Source organism: Erpetoichthys calabaricus, chromosome 16, assembly GCF_900747795.2.
Source record: "Erpetoichthys calabaricus chromosome 16, fErpCal1.3, whole genome shotgun sequence".
In the NCBI taxonomy this organism is placed as follows: domain Eukaryota; kingdom Metazoa; phylum Chordata; class Cladistia; order Polypteriformes; family Polypteridae; genus Erpetoichthys; species Erpetoichthys calabaricus.
In genome coordinates, this window is record NC_041409.2 from 38,446,632 (window position 1) to 38,462,875 (window position 16,244).

General features: G+C 39.1%; 1 long non-coding RNA gene across 1 annotated transcript; it reads left to right on the forward strand.

Annotated features, from left to right (window-relative positions):
- The first annotated feature begins 679 nt into the window (after nucleotides 1-679).
- LOC127526065 (uncharacterized) lies at nucleotides 680-7,692 on the forward strand. Its single transcript, XR_007933685.1, has 3 exons — nucleotides 680-809; nucleotides 7,259-7,408; nucleotides 7,574-7,692. It is a non-coding gene; the product is annotated as an uncharacterized LOC127526065 (long non-coding RNA).
- The last annotated feature ends 8,552 nt before the right edge of the window (nucleotides 7,693-16,244 follow it).

The window sequence follows — 16,244 nt, forward strand, 5'->3', positions numbered from 1 at the left end:
ACTCACCCTTTAGAAAAGGCAGACTCCATTTATGACTACGCAATACATCTATAATTAACAGAATACTTGTTCTGCTGTAGCCAGAAGGCTGAGAGGAAAAAGGAAACATTTACTAATAAATGCCAGTCTCAAGAGCCAACAGATCAGCATAGTCAAGACCACCTGCTTTTTAAAACCCAAAATGAAAATGACAAGGAGGGATGTGGAGATGGATTATAAGTCAATGGGTCAGAAAAAAAGTGTCACCAACAGAAAGTCCAAAAATAGTTCACCAAACTCAGAAAATGGTCTGTGTCCTTTATGGTATTTGAAATTTCATTTTAGAAGCAAAAAGGAATAAAATGAGGCAAAATAAGGTATTTTTTAATTCTATGGCAACAAATAGCAGTCATAAACTTAAAATTACACATACTTTTCTGGATTTATTTGTGATTCAAATAATGAAAGTGTAATAGCTCAAAAACAACAAAACAGACGCATTTTCGTTGTCTGAAACCGGAAGTACTTCTTCTTCTGCGTGATTTTTGACGACACATGTGAACAGTCCTCCTCACAACACATCGATCGACAGCCTTGAAGCTTGTCACCTCTATCTACAAATGTATGTCAGTGAGTCGACAGCCCGAAATTTGCTCAGCACAAAACTTTCTAACATTTCTCACAGAAAACCCTCTCGCTTCTCCAAGTTCATATGACAGACGCTCAGATATAATTTTCGATGACAGGCCTTGTTTTGCCATCTCTAAAATCACATCTGAGTACTGTTCCAACGTCATGATGATGGTCCAGTCTACACACCAGTGACCAGTGTTTGCTGCAAGTGGCGCATTACCTGACCAGATTGTTGACCTACAAAAACGTCTGGTTAAAACAAAATAAATAAAGGGTGTTTTCTCGGTCCGTGTACTTTTTGGTATTTGAAATTTCGTTTTAGAAGCAAAAACAAAAACACGAAAATGAAAGGAATTTTCAGATTTTGATTTTTGATTAAAGAATAAAATAAGGGAAAATAAGGTATTTTTTAATTCAGTGGTATCAAATAGCAGTCATAAACTTAAAATTCCACATACTTTTATGGATTTATTTGTGATTCAAATAATGAAAGTGTTATAGCTCAAAAACAACAAAACAGACGCATTTTCGTTGCCTGAAACAGGAAGTACTTCTGCGCGATTTTTGACGACACGTGCGAACAGTCCCCCTCACAACACATCGATCAGGCCTTACACTCGTATCAGCAGAGGATGGACCATTACGTTGTTTTTCGGAACAGTAAAAGAGTGACACTCCGAGACGAGGACATGACTGCAGAAAAACTGAGTCGCATCTTTCAGGTAAAAATACAAACTTTGCTTCATTGATGCAGCCGTTCTTTTATGAGCATTATTATTGTTACTTACTGCGAAACAGCTAACATTTCGTGATTTAATTTACCAACACTAAGTCTTGCAGTTTTTATAGTGCTAGCATTTTGAAAGTGTAAATGTGTGAATCGTGGCTCATTGGCTTTTACCGGGTACTAGTTTTACGAGTATTAACAGTGCGCACAAGTGTAACACATGTTAGGAGGGAAACATGATTTACAGAAAGTTTTCTTAAACAGGTGTCAGCACACACTGTGTACATCACGAATGACTCAAACGTGGCCATGTTCCCCGGAGGAGCCTCTGGTGTTTTCAGCGCGTTAGACCTGACAACCAGAGGTCACTATGAGGTCCACGGAGAAGATATGGAATCAATGCCAGCAGCAGGTTCCAGCGGTCAGCGTTTTGCATTTATGCGAGCACCGGCTGTGGCGGCGGCTGGCACTTCACATTCACAACGTGCTACATCAAGTCCCCCTGTGACCTCCAAAACATTTCAGAGGTAGGGTGTGTCGGTTCTATTGAATATTTGTTATATATAAATTACAGAACAGACAAAATGTAAAGGAACATAATTCTCCGGACGAGCATGGATAGGTGAATTGTTAAGAAAATCAAAGCTGTGCTAGTAGAATTGGCCCAAGTAGCAAACAATCACTGAATGGATTTGTGGCCTGCTGCCTTTTACAAGAAATGTAAAATAACGTTTTGTTTTACAGATCAGTGTACCTTGCAGAGGTGGTTGGTGGGAGGTTGATTCCCAACAGAATGGTGGTTGTACGATTCTTAAGAGTGTGAGGCTACACTTCAGGGGATAGTAGGAAAAGTTCAAGATGCCATTGGCAATTACAACCCCATAATTTTGACAGATGCACAGGGCAATGCAATTCTGGAGTCAGAAGGCACAACAGGTGAGCCACAGTATTACAGCTAAACCCATAATATCCTATGGAGGGACACTTACCCTAAAACTAAATATTACAAAGAATCTGGTATTAGCTTCTAAACAGTTTTCTTCGGTTTTGTTTTTCATCCATAGGGTCACAGTACTGGAAACAAAATGCACGAAAAGTTCTTGCTCTACCTGAACAAGACTTTAATAGCCTCCAGCGAACAAAGAGGAGGAGACTGAGGTATGTAAAATCAATACAAATTTATATGCTATAGGATGAACAGCAATAATCTCATAGCAGTAAGACATCATCACATCTATCAATACAGGGATGTACCTTTAAGCCAGTCAGTACCCATTGACATTTGATTTTCCATTTGTATTTGTAGCAACCGTAAAGATGATGACAGTGCCGGTTTGGGAGAAGTCAGTGACAAAATAGAAGAGTTGGTGATGGCATCTCAAAGTCTACCAGCTGTGACAGCAGCAATCAGAGAGCTCACTGATCTTGCAGTTACTCAGAGAGTCATACTCACTGCTCCCAAACTGCAGACCATCAAGGAGGGATTTAGCTGTGTGGTTTGTATGAGTGTGTTCACAATTTGCAAAGTAATTGCACTACATCTAAACTTTTTATAACACTGTTAATTGTAAAAATAGTTAAACCACATTCAAGCAATATTTTGGTCAAACTTATTTTTAACAAGTTAGCTCTTTACTTAGCAGTGTCCATTTAGAGACTTGGGACAATCAAGATGCAGCTCTACTATAACATAATAGTCCCAAGCTCATATGAACATTTAGTTGAGCTGAAGTTGTCCCTGCTCTCTTGACTATGAAAATATAGCTTTTCAAACTGATTACAGTGTAAGTGATGGGTGATAAATTCCACAGTCATGCAAAACCTAAAAGTTCAAAGTTAAAATGGGGCTGCAGCTACCTACGTTGAATCAAGCAAAAATTTGGCGTGCCAAAAAAAAAAAAGGTAGATTTCTATTTTTCTTCCTCAGTTAATCAAGAAAACCTATTCCCCTTTTTAACAATAAATGTAAAAGCAGTTTTTGCACAGGAAGAGGACGGACTTTGTCCCCCATCAATTACATTGAAAGTGGTTATAGAGAGGGACTTTCTCAGAACAGCATGAGCAAGAAGAATTACTGCAGGACCAAAAACTTTCAGTATATATAGGTATATGTTGTCTGTAAATGAATGTCATAAGACAGACTTGGAACATACAGTTTGAACCAAGTTCTAGGTAAATGGATAACTGTCATTTTTCTGATTTACTTTTGCAGACATCATTGAGGAACCAGTGCTGTCACGGTGCTGCAGAAGCATTATTGGCTGCAAGACATGTGTGGAGCAGTGGCTAGAGACATCTCAGCATTGTGCAAAATGCAGGGAGGCCAACAACGGTGTTATAGAAGTTACTGGTCTAACAGCTGCATTTTCTGTGTTAAAATCATTTTTTACAGATCAGTAATGTGGTGTATACACACACACACACACACAAAAGGTTTACATTTATAGTCCGTTGATTGTTCCTGTGTTCAGATGCAGCAGTTCATACATTTCCCCGAGTTACATTTATGAGAAAGAGCAGAGCTTCTTTGTATGGTGTAAAGTCACTGCTTACGGCTCTGAAAAACAAATGTGAAATGTCAGGATATTTTTCTGCAAAATTACTCTCCGTTCTTAGTTTCTCCTGTTCTGCTGTGAAGGGATCAACTCCAAAAGTTGAATATTCTTTGAGGGCAGATCCCAAGTGCTGCCTGTAAAGGTCTGCAGCTTCAAGTGCATGTGGTAAGAGCTCTGGAGAAATCCTTCTTTTACACCCAGGTTCCACAAAGTGATTTGGTATGCCTTTTCCTGTCAAAATAAGAGCAGGTGTTTAAACGTGGTCATTATCAGGATTGTAATCATTCTCACACTTTTTTTACCTGGGATTCTATGAGCATTCCATGATTCTGCCACACTTGCAAGACCAATGTGGCACAGCTGGCAGGTCAGGTTGGACACACAGTAACGCACAAGGTTGTCCTCCATATCTATCTCCTCTTGGTCCATCAGCTGGAGTAGGGCCGTTTTCAGTGGATAGTTGACACGGTTGTTGATCTCAGGCCAAAGCCTTTCAACTGTGTGGTTCTGAGTCAGCAGAAACATCTCTTAAATATGTTTTGCAAGTATGTAAATAGAAGTATAAGAATTTCAGCTTTTATTAATGGTACGAAAATCTTACTCTTGTGGATGAAGTCTGTAAATATGGTGGTCTCCCCTGATTGAAGCGATGATGTGACAGCATCTCCTGCACGAACAGTGTCAAATAAAATTCCTTTCCATGGTCCACTCGCACCTGGTCCCACATACCATAGGTAATCACTGCAGGCCTGGTACAGGACAAATAATGAACATTTTACTGTCTTTTCAAAGTATTTTGATTTTTGACCAGTTAAAAGGGATTATTTTTACATTATTAATGTTGAATGTACCCATTTGTGTTATTTATGAGTTGTTGGCACCATTCCTACCCAGACTGCCTTAAATTTCTTTGTAAGGTCACTGTCCTGTTCAGAATTTGTAGATGTGTGTCAGTACAAATGAAAAATGTGGAAACCCAAGAACTTTGTTCTATTCATAAATGACCACAGTTTAACCGTGCAATAAATGCGAGTTCTGATTCATGTGCAATTTTATTTTTCTCACTTTTCATCCAAACACCATATATATCTGTCAACATTAAGTTGAAATACTGATCAAAATGTTTGGTAAGTTAATGTTTTATAGTCCAGGACAGGACACCAGAAACATCTTGTGTATTTCTATTTTAAATTCAAATATTGTAAATTTTTTGTGCCAGTTAAAAACAGATAAATATGATTTGACAGAGCCCATATGACTTGACACTTCATTATTACATGTCCATCTAAACACTGTTTAGTAATAAAATAAAAGGTTTGTGAGGTTGTATTACCTGAAAACATCTTCATAGATGGTCAAGTTGTTTTTGATAGGCATTGTGGAGTGACTCACAATCTTTTTGCTGAACCCATCTATAGTTAAAACATGGGTGACCCCAAACATCACAAGTTTTTCATTTTGGTCCAGGTGAAGCTAGTGCCCCATGTATTCAGCATGGTATGGTGTGGGATTAAGATTCCAAGCTCCCTTAAAAAAAAAAAAAAAAAAAAAAAATCACAAGAATAAATGACAACAAATAGGATAAAGAAAGATTTTCTCATTAGCTGAAGAAGTGCCCACCAATTCAAACTATTCGGTGAAACAGAATTACCATTACAGGTGTTATATCACAAATATGACTTAAAGAGCTTTTGAATACAGTTCTGGCAGAAGATTACCAAATAACATACTTGGCATCTTGCTCCATGATAAGGTTGATGCACCTCTCTTAAAATTGACCCAATTCGTCCTTCTGCAGCATGTATCCCTTTCGTGGACAGATAATCTTTCATCATTTTGCGGCCATATGTTGGGCCCACCTGTTTAAAATAAAGTTCATAATAGAACAAATGTAAAGTAGCATATTCTAAAACCAAATGTGTAATGCTAAAGCATTATTGTGCTAATTAACTATACTAATATCAGTGACAGACGGAGGATGCGGGTTTAATCCATGCTCCCATCGTCCTTACGGGAGCCCTTGAACCCTGCACCATCGGTAATGTCGAGGAACTCGGCAGTGAGGCATAACAATGAAACAAGGGGATGGTGTTAAAGTGCTTTTATTAAAACAACAACAAAAACAAAGTATCCAAATAAGTGCAGTGCGTTTCAAAATCTTCCTTAAATAATCCATTAAAAACAGAAGTGAAGTGGAGGTTTAAAAAATAAAAATAAATAAATGAATCCTTTAAAATGAGGTTAAAACAATGGCATGAAGCACTCCTTTAGAAACACAAAGCCCGGGGTCTTTTACCTGGCGATTCACCTGCTTCTCCCATCGGGCTTCTCAACAGGAGAGTCGCCCTACCTGCAGCTGACCTTTCCACTCCTGATCTGTAGGCTTCCCGATTCCTGGCTTCAGTTTAGCACTCTCCAGACTGAGACTTAGGTCCCCCAACTGCCAGGGCGCTGACGCTGGGGAATCCATCTCCCAAGCCTCATGAGACCTGCTGTCTTCCACGGTAAGCCATCCTTCTCTCTGGTTACTCCCGCTCCTCACAGAATGCTCAGCTGGAGCGACCACAATCGACTGCCCTAGGTGTCGGCCAAACACCTCACTAGGGCTCAACTGTCCAGCTGCCTGTGAGCCTTCGCTTGCTTGCTCTCACACACGCACGCACGCACACGCACGCACACACACGCACACACATTCTTCCTCAGCAACGTCCCGTCCCGTCCCGTCTCCTCATCCCCCTGCTAGCCCCCTCGCATTTCTATTTAATATTACGGGGATGTGGATCAGTTGTGGCAATTAGCAGCTCCTGGGAACAATTACGGATGCGGACGACTCCTCACCTGTGCACTTAAGTGAGAATCACCCGCATCAACGAATCACCCTGGGAACCGATCCACCACACTTACCACGCCCCCTCTCTACAGTACGCCGCGAGTGCTGCGATTATTTATTTAAAACTGGCCCTCTTGACGTGAGCTGTGGACCTGCTATACCACACAGACATCTTTTAAATAACAACCCACCACCTGCAAGACGCATGAACGCACGCCCACACAGTCTCGAAATAACCCCCCTACCCCCAGTTAAGACAAGCAGACACAATCATAAGGTGTAGGAAGAGAGTGCCTTACCTCATTTATAGCTTTTGCCACCTCTGTTTCCAAATGTGTGTCAGAGAGTCGACAGCCAGAGATTTGCTCAGCACAAAACTTTCTGACATTTCTCGCAGAAAACCCTCTAGCTTTTCCGTGTTGATATGACAGACGCTCAGATATAATTTTCGATGACAGGCCTTGTTTTGCCATCTCTAAAATCACGTCTGAGTACTGTTCCAACGTCATGATGATGGTCCAGTCTACACACCAGTGACTCGTGTTTGCTACAAGTGGCGCATTACCTGACCAGGTTGTTGACCTACAAAAACGTCCGGTTCAAATAAAATAAATAAAGGCCGTTTTCTCGTTCTCGTTTCTTACATTTTTCTTTTCTGATGTGCGAAAGAACAACAGGAAAAAAGTAATTGTTTTGCGTTTTTCATTTTTCCCTTTTAAGTTGAAAATCAAATAAGTGTCTCTTTTTCTTTTTAAATTATATTTTCTGAAACGAAATTTCAAATACCAAAAAGTACACGGACCTTTCTCGTTCTCGTTTTTTGCAGTTTTCTTTTCTGATGTACGAAAGAAAAAAGTAATTGTTCTGCGTTTTTCATTTTTCCCTTTTAAGTTGAAAATCAAATAAGTGTCTCTTTTTCTTTTTTAAATGATATTTTCTGAAATGAAATTTCAAATACCAAAAAGTACACGGACTGGGAACACTGAAGGATCACTTTTCAAGACCAAAAATTCAAAAAAAGAAAGCACACCCATATCCTTTGGAAATTTAAAATGAACAAAAATTCAAAAAAGAAATACAGAAATCCTTTGGAAACTTCACATGAAGAAGAAAATAGAATCACAAAGGATTCTTATTCAGTGTTCAAGAAGTGTGGGACAACAGCATTAACTACACTGCTATTGTGTCACCTTTGTCTGAAAAGATATGTTTGAATTGAGCAGGATGGGAAAAGTCATCCAAAAAGGACCATGAACAACGAAAATGAGGTAAGATAAAGGACTGAGGCACACTAATTGTCTGAATTGAATGAAAAAAGGCCAAAGACAATGGGTTGTAGAAAACCATTGGCAATTAAGACGTGAGAAAAAGACAAAGTCAAAGTACCTGACTAACTAATATGCCTAAGCAGAGGCTATTCAATCCAACTGCTCAACATCTGAAATACTTTATCCTCATTTTAAAGAAACAGTCCCCCCTAAAAAATGCTCTTTTTATATGTTACTTAATACTAGAATCCCAGAAGCCTACGAAAAATATCATAATCCCAGGCCACCTTAATTTTCTTCACACCTCTCCATCCGTATCTCTTGTTTTGTAAATGTGTCGATCAGCACAAGCAGCCTGCTATCCAACCCCCACCGCCACACCCCACTGCCACAGCCCAAATCGGGCAAAACATTCTCCCAGCTCAAGTCTCTTTATCTGGGTGTGAGGTGCCTGGAGTTGTAAAGGGTAAATAATTGTTACTTGGAACACATGCATTTCATTTGTGTTCTGTGTCTACAATGATCTGGATAAATGTAAGGTGACAGGTAATGCAAGGCAAGAAATGCTGAACACATAACTTAAAGAGATCATTTTTTCATGTTATAGTACTAATGATAAAATGTTGATGTGAAGTGTATAATGTGTGAAGACTGAAGTCCAAATATTAAATAAACACTTTAAGAAGAGGTTTAACAAAACAAGTGAGGTTTTATTCAAAAATATAACCAAATAAAAAGAAATTGGGTTAGGGCACAAGGTAAACAATTCTGCTTGGTTGGTGCAGAGGTAGGAACTGATGTCTCATAGTCAAGAGATTGCAGGTTTAATCCTGGGTCCTTCCTGCATTTACCGTTTTGAGTAGTGAGCAGCTATTATCATTACTATTATAGAATAAAAACATATATTTGATTTGAGTCTGTAACACCCGGTATAAAGTTTTGCTACTTGTAAAAGATATCGCTGAAGGGATATAAGCAGACACACAAACGCTGGTGAATCATGTCTTCTTGGTATCTTGTTGTCACTTGAACTTTTTGTTATTCAGTTTTATTCATGAATAAAAGCACACTTGTTTTGTTAAACCTTTGTGAAAGTATTTATTTTATATTCCAGTAACCACTTGCATGACATCAAATCTGTCTCTAACTCTCTCGCTCTTTCTCTCGCATGCACCCACATATCCATGCATGAAAACGTTATTATTTAAAAATGTTATGTCATTTGAACATGTGTTGTCTTTCCAGGGGAGGCAGATGTCTTGGAACAGAAGAATGTGCTTCCTCTTTTTTTTTTTCTTTTTTTTTTTAAACATTGACGTTTCCTGTGTTTTCCTGCCCATACTGAAATAGCATGTACCTTCTGGTCCATGATGTCAACACCACACTGACAAATAAAGAGAGACATGAATATATGTGACATTTTGAATAAATTATTTTATAACCTGAATAGTACATTTCATATAACACTGTGGCACTAATGCAACATTATATTCATTTGCATACCTTCATGTGGCTGTAGTCTGTTACTGTGTTTGTTTTTTTTCCCCTGATCTTGCCCAATCTCCATGTTACGGTGCATGGACTGAGAATACAGACAGACTTCTTTTTGGGCGCATACACCGTCAGCATGGCAGTGCCAGTTCTAAACACTAGTATGGAGCATTGTTTGCGTGGTGAAGTGACATTATCTTCAGGTGGAAGTCCCACTTTAATTATGTGCCAAGCAGAGTTGTTTTGTGGTGCAGAAATCTATCTCATACCTAGGACTCTCACCTTCTCTCTCTCTCTCATTTTTCCTAGGGCACGAAGCGGAAGCGGAAGCAAAGCAGAAGCGGACAATGGCCGACAGTGAGGTGAATCGCATTGCAACTGTAGTCGAGGAACTCCAGGCACTTGATGAACAGATTCAGAATCTTCTGTCCAGACGAAGATACCTCAGAGATCTGAAGGCTCGGCTGTTGGATAAACCGTCCTCGCCATCTGTTATCGGCGTAACATCAACCCCGCGTTGTGCCGCGCAAGTCACCTTCACCCCCGCGCCTCGTAGGAGCGACACCGATGATGACCTCGGTGTATTTCAGCTATGCAGGCGGGGGTTCAAGGCCAGAACACCTCCATCGGCACAGGCAAGCATCGTAACCCAGAACCGGTTTGACCCTCTAAGCGTCCCCAGTTCGCCTTCAGCTCCTGGTGATGTAATTGTGGTAGGTGATTCTATTGTTAGGAACCTCAATATCACTTGCCCTAATAGAAAATCTTTTGTTTCTTGTTTTCCCGGTGCTCGTGTCCGAGATGTGACGAGACGTGCACCGGCGATCTACAAGAACAGGGCAGTTGGAGCCGTTGTTATACATGCTGGCGTAAACGACATAAGGCACCGACAGTCGGAGATCCTCAAGGCAGACTTCACTGCATTAATTAAAGACACAAAGGAGAGGACCCCATCGGCAAAGATATTCATCTCGGGTCCACTCCCTCTCGTCAGACGATCAAACGAGTATTACAGTCGTCTGCTTGGTTTAAACAACTGGCTGCAGGGCTTCTGCAAGAATCAAGACATCGGGTTCATTAACAACTGGGACCTCTTTTGGGAAAGACCGCGTTTCTTCAAGCGAGATGGCCTGCATCCGAACAGCTTCGGCGCCCGGGTCCTCTCCGAAAACATATCGAAGGTAATTCGTTTATCTTGACTATCTATCTCTGCTTTTAACCCCTTCCGAAATGCCACTCCTGTGTTTGGTCATGATAATTGTTTAAAAAAATCTTCCATAAAAGTGCGCAACATAAATACTGTAATAACCAATCTTAATGCACATAGAAAATCTAGGCAATACGGCATAAACGCCAATAATTTAATTAAAGTTACTACTTTAGATGAACAATGTATTGAAACTGTAAAAACAGATCATAGATTAAACAAAAAATACACACAGAGCGGCGCTAATAAAAATAACTTAATTCCGGTTCCCTATATCAATAACGCACATAGTATTCATCTCTGCTCCTCCGAAACATTGAATATGGCACTATTAAATATTAGAGCTTTAACTAACAAGACGTTTTTTATCAACGACATTATTAGTGAAAAAAAAATAGATTTTATTGCACTAAGTGAAATGTGGCTTAGCTCAGATGGCGCAGCTGTTTTAATCGAATCTGCGCCTCCGGATTACAGTTTTACTCGTGCTGATCGCCAAGGAAAGAGAGGTGGAGGGCTAGCAAACATTTACTCTAGCAGGTTAAAATGTAAAAATATCAGTTTTGGTAAGTTCAAGTCTTTTGAGTATCTCGCCATTGTTATTCAGGGAGATTCTCACGTTCTAGTATTATCCGTGTATAGACCTCCTAAATTCAACGCGTCTTTCTTTGAGGAATTCTCTGACTTGATGTCAATCTTAATTACGAACTATGACGCACTCTTAATAGTCGGCGACTTTAATTTTCATGTAGATAATCAATGTGACCAAAAAGTAAAAGAATTTATGAACCTCCTGGACTCTTTTGATTTGAGACAGCTCGTTAATCAGCCTACACATAAAGCAGGTCATACGTTAGACTTAGTAATTACTAAAGGACTAAAAGTTGATATAAAGCAGGTCATTGATATTGGTCTATCAGACCATTTTCTTCTACTTTTTAATATAGAAATAATGATAGAAAACACTCATGAGAAGCATATTGTTAAAAAACGCTTCTTTGACTCATCAGCAACTTTAAAACTTACAAACATTCTAACCAATCAGTCCGTTTATAGTGCCAACTATAATAGCGAGGAGAATGTAAATAGTAAGGTGGAAAGATTTAATACTAAAGTGAGGGCTGCTGTTGACATAGTTGCACCTGAAAAGACAGTTAAAAAATCTTCTAGCATTGTTATACCTTGGAAGACCCAAAGAGTGTCTGATTTAAAGAGAACATGCCGTAGAGCTGAGCGTAAATGGAGGAAGACTAAACTAACTATTGACTATGAGATATTAAAAGTTAAAATAACAGAATACAATAACACAGTCCGTCTTGAGAGGCGCTGCTATTTCTCTAAGATTATAAATAACAATGCTAGTAATCCCAGAGTCTTATTTTCGACAATTGATCATCTGTTAAACCCAGGTAACTCAAAGGAATGCCTCCTAAGTACTTCCAGTAAAACCTGTGAGGCTATCGCTGTATTTTTCAATCAAAAAATTAATGATATTAGAAATAACATAGTATATCTCCCCAACACTAAGGATCCCCCGAAACCCCAGTACTCCATAATAAATAAATTAGAGTCTTTCACTAGGATAGATTTACCTGATTTACATAAAATAATTTCTCAAATGAAACCATCCACCTGTGCCCTTGACCCAATACCAACAAATTTTTTCAAAGAAGTATCGGGTGTGCTTATTGATAATGTTCTTGACATAGTAAATTCGTCATTAGATACGGGGGTCTTCCCAGACTGTCTTAAGACTGCGGTAATTAAACCCCTACTTAAGAAAAATAATCTCGACCCCTCTGCTCTTGAAAATTATAGACCCATCTCTAACCTGCCTTTCTTAAGTAAAATTCTAGAGAAGGCAGTCATTATGCAGTTAAATGAGCACCTCAATAAACATGCTATTCTTGATAAATTTCAGTCAGGTTTTAGAACAAATCACAGCACAGAAACTGCACTCGTTAAAGTAGTAAATGACTTGCGGGTAAATGCAGACAGAGGCCATTTATCTGTTCTCATCCTCTTAGATTTGAGTGCTGCATTTGACACTATTGATCATAATATTCTTAAGAATCGCCTTAGTCAATGGGTGGGCCTCTCTGGCAGTGTCTTAAACTGGTTTGAATCCTACCTGGCAGGGAGAAAATTCTTTGTTAGTTGTGGTAATTATAACTCAAAGACACATGATATTCTATATGGTGTTCCACAAGGCTCTATCCTGGGTCCGCTGCTCTTCTCAATCTACATGCTTCCATTAGGTCAGATTATCTCGGGACATAACGTGAGCTACCACAGCTATGCTGATGACACACAGCTGTATTTATCAATAGCACCTGATGACCCCAAATCTCTTGATTCGCTAACACAATGTCTAACCTGTATCTCAGAATGGATGAATAGTAACTTTCTCAAATTAAATAAAGAAAAAACCGAAATCTTAGTGATTGGCAATAATGGATACAATGAGGCTATTAGAAATAAACTGGATGCATTAGGATTAAAAGTCAAATCGGAGGTAAAAAGCTTAGGGGTAACCGTTGATTGTAATCTGAATTTTAAATCGCATATTAATAAAATCACTAGGACAGCATTTTTTCACCTAAGGAACATAGCAAAAGTTAGACCTCTTATATCATCGAAAGATGCAGAGAAATTAGTTCATGCGTTTGTCTTTAGTCGGCTAGATTACTGTAATGCACTCCTCTCAGGACTACCCAAAAAAGACATCAATCGTTTGCAGTTAGTGCAGAATGCAGCTGCTAGAATCCTTACCAGGAAAAGAAAATCCGAACACATTTCTCCAGTTTTGATGTCACTACACTGGTTACCTGTGTCATTCAGAATTGACTTTAAAATTCTGCTTATGGTTTATAAAGCTTTAAATAATCTCGCCCCGTCTTATATATCGGAATGTCTGACACCTTATATTCCAAATCGCAACCTCAGATCCTCAACTGAGTGTCTCCTTAGAATTCCAAGAGCAAAACTTAAAAGAAGTGGTGAGGCGGCCTTCTGCTGTTATGCACCTAAAATCTGGAATAGCCTGCCAGTAGGAATTCGCCAGGCTAATACAGTGGAGCACTTTAAAAAACTACTGAAAACACATTACTTTAACATGGCCTTCTCATAACTTCACTGTAATTTAATCCTGACACTCTGTATATCCAATTCATTATAATAACTATTCATTCAAAATTTGTACTAACCCCTACTCTCTCTTCTGTTTCCTTTTCCGGTGTCCTATTGGTGGTGGCTTGTGCCACCACCATCTACCCAAAGCACCATGATGTTCCAACAATGATGGATGGATTAAAAGCCAGAAGTCTGTATAACCATCAGCATAAAGTGACTCTGTGAGAACCCTAACTACAAAGAGGACTATTTCATTTATGTTAGGTAGAATGCCCAAAGGGGACTGGGCGGTCTCGTGGCCTGGAACCCCTACAGATTTTATTTTTTTCTCCAGCCTTCTGGAGTTTTTTTTTGTTTTTTCTGTCCACCCTGGCCATCGGACCTTACTCCTTTTTATGTTAACTAAGGTTGTCTTATTTTAATTTCTTATTTGTCTTTTATTCTTCTTTTCTTCATTATGTAAAGCACTTTGAGCTACTTTTTGTATGAAAATGTGCTATATAAATAAATGTTGTTGTTGTTGTATTAGCCAGTGAAAGTGACGTGAAGAAGTTCTCTGTTATTACAGTTCTGCCTGTCCAGAAATAGCTCCATAAGCTTTATGACGACAGTCTCGGAAAGTCTCTTCTGTGGGATGCCTGGGATCTTTTCCTAAATAAGCAGTGGCATTGCACAGGTACTTTGTCAGCATGCCTATGTTGATCAAACACAGGAAGCTCTGCAATCTACTTGTGACTTTACACTGTAGGAAGACAAGTAATTAAATAAAGGTAAATAGGTAAACAACATTCAATTTGGCTTTTATATAAGTAACATATAAATATTTTTATATAAAGACCATCAAAAAACAATCACAAACAGGACTTTGCACGATACCTTGGGGAGCACTGTAGACCCTGCTGTTTCGTTGAAGGATATGCATGTGGCAGATTCACTGGCAGGATGACACCAGACCTGCTGCTGTATCCAAACGGTGTCATCTTTCACTTTTATGCCTGGTGCAGCTGCATTGTTTTTATGTGTGATTGGACATTTCTAGCGGGGAGGGCTTCTGTTCTATTTCTCCAATGTAGAACCCTTTATTTGAAAATTACCATTGTCAGATCAGGGAGAGCATGAACGTGACTGAGATAACAAAACTGAACAATAAAAGAAATGCTAACTTTTACAAGTACAATACATTTACACAGCTGTTGCAGACTCAAATCAAATGTATGTTTTTATTCTATAATAATAATAATAATAATAATAATAATAATAACAGTAGCTCATTACTCAAAATGGTAAATACACAAAGGACCCCGGGTTAAACCCACAACCTCTTGACTATGAGACCACAGTTCCTACCTCTGCACCAGCCAAGCTGACTTGTCTGCCTCGTACCCTAACTGAATTTCTTTTTCTTTTGTTATATTCTTGAATAAAACCTCACTTGTTTTATTATATGTTTTTTGAAAGTATTTACTTAATATTTGAATTTCAGTCTTCACACATTATACAGTTTACATCAACATTTTGTCATTAGTACTATAACATGAAAAATGTTTCTGTTCTAGTTATGTGTTCAGCATTTCTTGCCTCGCATTTCCTGTCATCCTACATTTACACAAATCGTTTTAGGTATAGAACACACATGAAATGCACATGTTCCAAATAACAATATATTATTTACCCTATACAACTCCAGTCACCTCACATCCAGATAAACAGACATCAGCTGGGAAAACTTTGTATCCAACTTCAGCTGCGTTGGTTGGGGATGGGATAGTGGGCTGCTTGCTGCCTGTGCTGATTGACACATTTGCAAATGTCACACACATGCGCATGGGAGGCAGCTAAAGGGCCTGAATAGTGACAATTCCATATCTGACCAGAGAGTGGTGAGATGCACTTTGTCTCAATCCTCTGCAGACCATTCACGTGAAACTCCACAAGGTTCCAGCACCCATTATGACGTCACTTCCTGCCCAGACAATGTCACCTCCGGTTTCTGATATCCCATGATGATGTCACTTCCGGCTCTGGTGCCCGTGATGACGTCACTTCTTGCCCAAGTCCTTTAAAGCCGCCATCTTTGGCACTTGTTATCAGTTCTGTGTTGGACTTTGAACCACATATAACTCCATAAAATCCAACCCTTTAACAGCCAGGGCATAATATACAGGTAGCTGCCCAAAACCTTTTTATGTCTTCTGTCCATTTTTGTGACACAAGACAAAGGCACTGATGATGAGGTCTGAGGGAATTTAAGGTGGCTCAGCATTACAATGTTTTTCATAGGATTCAGGGATTCTACTGTTAAAACATAGAAAATTTTGAAAGACATGTTTTCATACAGAACAGAGATAACAAAATTCTTGATATAATAAGGGTCTATGGTAACCTAGTCTGGACAATAGCAAACAACAACTAAAGTCCGTGA